Source organism: Salvelinus sp. IW2-2015, unplaced genomic scaffold (genome assembly GCF_002910315.2).
Source record: "Salvelinus sp. IW2-2015 unplaced genomic scaffold, ASM291031v2 Un_scaffold2260, whole genome shotgun sequence".
Taxonomy (NCBI): Eukaryota; Metazoa; Chordata; class Actinopteri; order Salmoniformes; family Salmonidae; genus Salvelinus; species Salvelinus sp. IW2-2015.
In genome coordinates this window covers 18,635-25,023 of record NW_019943589.1, presented here as the reverse complement: position 1 = coordinate 25,023, position 6,389 = coordinate 18,635, and positions in this window count along the sequence as shown.

Below are 6,389 nucleotides of genomic sequence, written 5' to 3'. Positions count from 1 at the left end.
AGCCCCAGGACCAGCTTGCTTAGACTCTTCTCCCAGGTTCATCTCTCTGTAGGTGATGGCTGTGTTATGGAAGGTTGGGAATCGCTTCCTTTTAGGTGGTTGTAGAATTTAACGGCTTCTGATAATTTTAGCGTGTATCGTCCTAATTCTGCTCTGTCTATGCATTTATTTGTGTTTTACGTTACACCGGAGACTAATATCAAACACATAGTCCGAATGGTATTTGTCTCAGTTGTGAATGTCCTTTGCGTGGAGCGGACCCCAGACCTCTGTACAACCATAAAGGCTGTGGGATTCTATAACTGAATTCAAGTATTTAGCGCCAAGATCCTATGGGTTATTCGGAATTGGGATGTTCTATGTGTGTGAGGGGGTCTGTGGCCTTCTTGCCTGGTTCTCTCAGATTCTGTCACAGCTTGTATAATTACCTGTGGCGACTGATGTTAGGCTGAGGTATGTATAATTTATGTGTTTTCAGCAACGTGTCTAGATGGAATTTGTATTTTTGTCTGGGAAACTGACTTTTCTGGAACACCATTATTGTTGGTCTTACTGGAAATGTTGACTGGTCAGGGCCCAGGCCTGACAGAGTCTGTGCAGAAGACGTTAGGTCTCTGTAGCCCTCCTTGGTTGGACAAAATAGAAGACAGAAGAAGAAGAAGAAGAGAAGAAGAGAAAGGAAGGAGGAAAGGGAGAAGAGGGAGAGGGGAAGAGAGGAGAGATTAAGTCAACACATGAACAAAATCAAACTGATTCAATTTTCAGACAAGGCCAAATATAAGTCAATCACTAAGGTTCAAAATGACTCGAAGATTTAGACTTTCAATAATATTATATATCTTGACTCTCTATCAGAGGAGGATTGAAGGCGCAGGGGAGACTGGAGGCCGATAGAGCGAGAACTGTCGTGAAGAGAGGCCACCGCAGGCCAAGCCATATATTCCCAGTTTTAATTAATAAAGGATACTTGTGTAATGGTAAGAGTGCGTTCTTTAACTTGGCTGGGCACCTTGTGAACACCACTGCTCAGACATGGATGAGAGGGAGAGGAAAAGGAGCAGAAATAGTGTGGAAGTATTACTTAGACAGAATCTCTTAAGACACGCGCACACCACTGTGTGAGGTCACAGATGGATCTGCATCAGTGACGAGACTCCTCGGTCTATGCATGATCTAGTGATCTGAGACAGAGTACTCTCGATCGTCCAGTGAGCTAGCACTAGCAGATTCTCATCTGTCTACTCTCTACCCAGCGTGACTCTCTCTGCTCAGTTTCTCATCTGGTCCCTCTGTCTCCTCCATGCTCGTCTGGTCTCTAGTTCATGGCTAGTCTCATCCTGTCTACTCGTTTCTCTCTGTTCTCCTGTCGTCTCTGTCTCTCTGTCTCTCTTGTCTACTCTGTCTCTCCTGTCTCTCTGTCTCTCTGTCTCTGTATCTGCTCTTCTGATCCTCATCTCTCTCTTGCTAAGGGAAAGAGAGTTGCAACAGTAAAAACAAAGTGTGGGGAAGAGGAAGAGTCGGCCGCGGGCTGGAGTAGCAGGGAAGAAGACACAGAGAAGACAGAGAGAAACGAAGAGAGACGAGGAGAGAGAGACGAGAGAGAGAGAGAGAGAGAGAGAGAGAGAGACCCGAGAGAGAGAGCAGACGACAACAATGTGCTGTTAAAATTTCAAAAATCACACCCCATATTTCTTCCCACAGGGCCCGAGGGTGAGACAGGGATTGCCAGCTTAAGCCCCACCCTCTTCAACATATATATCAACGGAATTTGGCGCGCGGCACTAGAACAGTCTGCAGCACCCGGCCGTCAACCCTACTAGATCTGAAGTCAAATGTCTACTGTTTGCTGATGATTCTGGTATTCTGTCCCAACCAAGGAGGGCCTACAGCAGCACCTACGTCTTCTGCACAGACCTGTCAGGCCTGGGCCCTGACAGTAAATCTCAAGTACGACCAAAAATGGTTTGTTCCAGAAAAGGTCCAAGTTTCCTAGCGACAACAAATACAAAATTCCATCTAGACACCGTTGCCCTAGAGCACCAACAATAAATTGACATACCTCAGCCCTAAACAGTCAGCGCCACAGGTAATTTCCCACAAAGCTGTGAACGATCTGAGGAGACAAGCAAGAAGGGCCTTCTATTGCCATCAAAAGGAACATCAAATGTCGACATACTAATTAAGATCTGGCTAAAAATACTTGAATCAGTTACAGAATCCATTGCCCTTTATGGTTGTGAGGTCTGGGGGTCCGCCTCTACCAACTAGGAATTCACAAAAAAAAAAAAAAAAAAAAATGAGACAAATACCAAATTGAGACTCTCATGCAGAATTCTGTAAGTCTCCGTGATTACAACGTGAAAACACCAAATAATGCATGCAGAGCAGAATTAGGCCGATACCGCTAAATTATCAAGACCTTAAAGTTCTACACCACCTAAAAGGAAGCGATTCCCAAACCTTCCATAAACAAAGCCATTCACCTACAGAGAGAATGGAACCTGGAGAAGAGTCCCCTAAGCAAGCTGTCCTGGGGCTCTGTTCACAAAACACAAACAGGACCCCAACAGAGTCCCAGGACAGCAACCACAATTAGACCCAATCAAATCATAGAAAAACAAAAAGGACACATTGCGAAAGAATAACAAAAAAACTGAGCAAACTAGAATATATTTGTCCCATAACAGAGAGTACCACATGGCAGAATACCTGACCAATACCTTAATCTGCACCTCAGCCTGCCTCTCCTTTTCCAGTCCCTCCTCTCCCTTGTCTCTCCCCCCCTCTTTCTTTCTCAAACCCTCTCTCTCCTCCGTTCCCTCCTCTCCTTCCAGGTCCTCCTCTCCCTTTCTCCCCTGCCTCTTTCTCCATTCGTCAAACTCTCCTCTCCTCCGTTCCTCCTCTCCTTCCAGTCACCTCCCTCTCCCTTTCGCTCCCCTCTTTCTTTCTCAAACTCTCTCTCTCCTCCATTCCTCCTCCTCTTTCAAAGTCTTAGATCAGGTTGTTCTAATTCATGAGTGATCTAAATTGACTGTGGCTGAGGGCCACACACACACACACACACACCACACACACACACACACACACACAACACACACACACACACACCACACACACAACACACACACACACACACACACACACACACACACACACACACACACACACCACACACACAACAACACACACAACCACACACATTTTATCCAGATGTGCTTTGTATCTCCCATATGCAACAAAAGACAGTTCAGTTTGGGAACACAGGAAAAAACAAGCTGCACAGAACGTAACAGCCTGACAGGAAACGTAAAACAGCCTGACACACAACTCGCTCTTCCCTCTCTCCCTCGTTTGACCACTCTCTCCTTCCCTCTGCTCCCTTCTTGACCACTCTCTCCTCCCCTCTCTCCCTGGTTGGGACCACTCTCTCCTTCCCTCCACTCTCTCCTTCCCTCTCTCCCTCATTTGACCACTCTCTCCTTTCCCTCTCTCCCTCGTTTGACCACTCTCTCCTTCCTCTCTCCCTCATTTGACCACTCTTCTTCCTCCCCTCTCTCCCTCGTTTGACCACTCTCTCTTTCCCTCTGGCTCCCTCGTTCGACCACTCTTCTCCTTCCCTCTCTCCCTCGTTCGACCACTCTCTCCGTCCCTCTCTCCCTGGTTGACCACTCTCTCCTCCCTTCTCTCCTCATTTGACCACTTCTCCTCCCTCTACTCCCTGGTTTGAAACCACTCTCTCCTCCCCTCTCTCCCTGGTTTGACCACTCCTCCCGTCCCTTCTCTCCCTCATTGGACCCATCTCTCTCTCCCCGTCTCTCCCTGGTTGACCACTCTCTCCTCCCCTCTCTCCTCGTTTGGACCACTCCCTCTCCTTCCCTCTCTCCCTCGTGTGACCAAACTCTTCTCCCCTCTCTCCCTCGTTTGACCACTCTCTCCTTCCCTCTCTCCCTCGTTTGACCACTCTTCTCCTCCCCTCCTCTCCCTCGTTTGACCACTCTCTCCTTCCCCTCTCTCCTCGTTTGACCACGCTCTCCTCCCCGCTCTCCCTCGTTGGACCACTCTCTCCTTCCCTCTCTCCCCTCTTTGACACTCTCTCCTCCCCTTCTCCCTGTTTGACCACTCTCTCCTCCCCTCTTCTCCTCGTTGGACCACTCTCCCTTCCCTCTTCTCCCGTCGTTTGACCACTCTCCCTTTAGTCCTCCCCTCTCTCCCTGTTTGACCACTCTCTCCTTCCCTCTCTCCCTCATTTGACCACTCTCTCCTCCCCTCTCTTCCCTGTTTGACCACTTCTCTCCTCTACCCTCTCTCCCGTCGTTGACACTCTCTCCTTCCCTCTCCCCTCGTTTGACCACTCTCTCCTCCCTCTCTCCTCGGTTGTGACCCTCTCTCCTTCCCTCGTCTCCCTCGTTATCACCACTCTCTCCTTTCCCCTCTCTCCCCTCGTTTGACCACTCTCTCCTTTCCCTCTCTCCCTCGTTTGACCACTCTCTCCGTCCCCTCTCGTCCCTCGCTTTGCCACGCTCTCCTTCCCTCTCCCTCTCTTACAACCCTCTCCCTCCCTCCCTCTCTCTTCCTTCCGTAAACACTGGTCTGAGGTTACCAAACACTAACACAGTGCTTTCCCTTTGCCTGCCCAGTCTCGTTTCCCTTCTCCACGCCTGTCCAGTCAAAGCAAGTTGTCTCTCACCTCCCTCCCTCCCTCCCTCCCTCCCTCCCTCCCTCCCTTCCTCTTCTTGTCCTGAGGACTGAGGGTCCTCTGTTTCTCTGTTCAGGACAAGGAGTCGTAGGGGAAACAGAGACTGTACATGGAAGGAACAACCAGCTTCCCACACTGCCCAGCTGAGTGACTGCGTGTTGTGAGTGTTGAGGTGTGTGTGTGACTGTGTTGTGTGATGTGTGAGTGTGTGTGTGGGACTGTGTGAGGTGATGTTAGTGGGAGTGTGTTGTGAGTGTGAGTGGTGTGTCGTGTGTGATGTGTACTGTGTGTGTGTGGACTGTGTGAGTGTGAGTGTGAGTTGTGAGTAGATGGATGTGTGTGAGTGTGAGTGTGTGTGAACTGTGTGTGTGTGACTGCTGTGAGTGTATGTGTGCTGTGACTGTGTGTGTGAAGCTCTCACCTCCTAGCGTGAGTTTCCATGTTAGGAGAAAGCGGCCCTGGTAGAGTTAGCCTCAGGATGTTAGGACTGCTGACCTGTTCCTCCTCCCAGTCTGAAGAGAGATGACGAGCCTCATCATCATCATCATCGCTGTTGTCACCATTATCTATAGTATTCCCGATTTTCTGTGTTGATTATGTCTCATGGGAGAAGAAAGATAGAAGAGACAGGAAGAGAAGAATAGAGAAAGAGGAGAGAGGAGAGGAAGAGAGGGGAGAGGAGAGAGGGAGAGAGGGAGAGAGAGAGAAGGGATAGAGGAGAGAGGGAATAGAGGAAGAGACGGGAATAGAGGAGGAGAGAGGAGAGGGAAGAGAGGGAGGGAAGACAGGAGAGAGACGGGAATAGAGAAGAGAGGGAATAGAGAAGAGGGAGAGAGGAGAGGAAGAGAGGGGAGAGGGAAGAGAGGAGAGAGGGATAGAGAAGAGAGGGAAAGAGAGAGGGACGAGAGAGAGGAAGAGGGGAGGAAGGTAAGAGAGGGAGAAGATGGAATAGAGAAAGAGGGAGAGAGGAGAGGAGAGAGGAGAGGAAGAGGTGGAAGGCGAAGCAGAGGAGAGAGGGAATAGAGAAGAGATGGGATACGAGAAGAGCGGAGAGAGGAGAGGGAAGAGAGGGGGAGGGAAGAGAGGAGAGAGGGAATAGAGAAGAGATGGGAATAGAGAAGAGGGAGAGAGAGAGGGAAGAGAGGGAGAAGAAGCAGAGTGAGAGAGGGAATAGAGAGAGAGGGAATAGAGAAGAGGGAGAGAGGAGAGGGAAGAGAGGGGAGAGGGAAGAGAGGGTGGAGAGAGGGATCGAGGAGAGGGAATACGAGGAGAGAGGGAATAGAGGGAGAGGGAATAGAGGAGAGGGAGAGAGGAAGGGAAGAGAGGGGAGAGGTAAGAGAGCGAGAGAGGGAATAGAGAGAGAGTGAATAGAGAAGAGGGAGAGGAGGAGAGGGGAAGAAGAGGGGAGAAGGTGAAGAGAGGAGAGAGGGAATAGAGAAGAGAGGAATAGAGAAGAGGAGAAGAGAGAGGAAAAAAAGGGGAGAGGGAATAGAGGAGAGAGGGAATAGAGGAGAGGGGAATAGGTAGAAGAGAGGAATAGAGAAGAGGAGAGAGGAGAGGGGAGAGGAAGAGAGAGAGAGGGAATAGAGAGAGAAGGGAATAGAGGAGAGAGGGATAGAGGAGAGAGAGGAGAGGGAAGAGAGGAGAGAGGAGAGTAGGGAAGAGAGGAGAGAGGAATAGAAAGAGAGGGAAT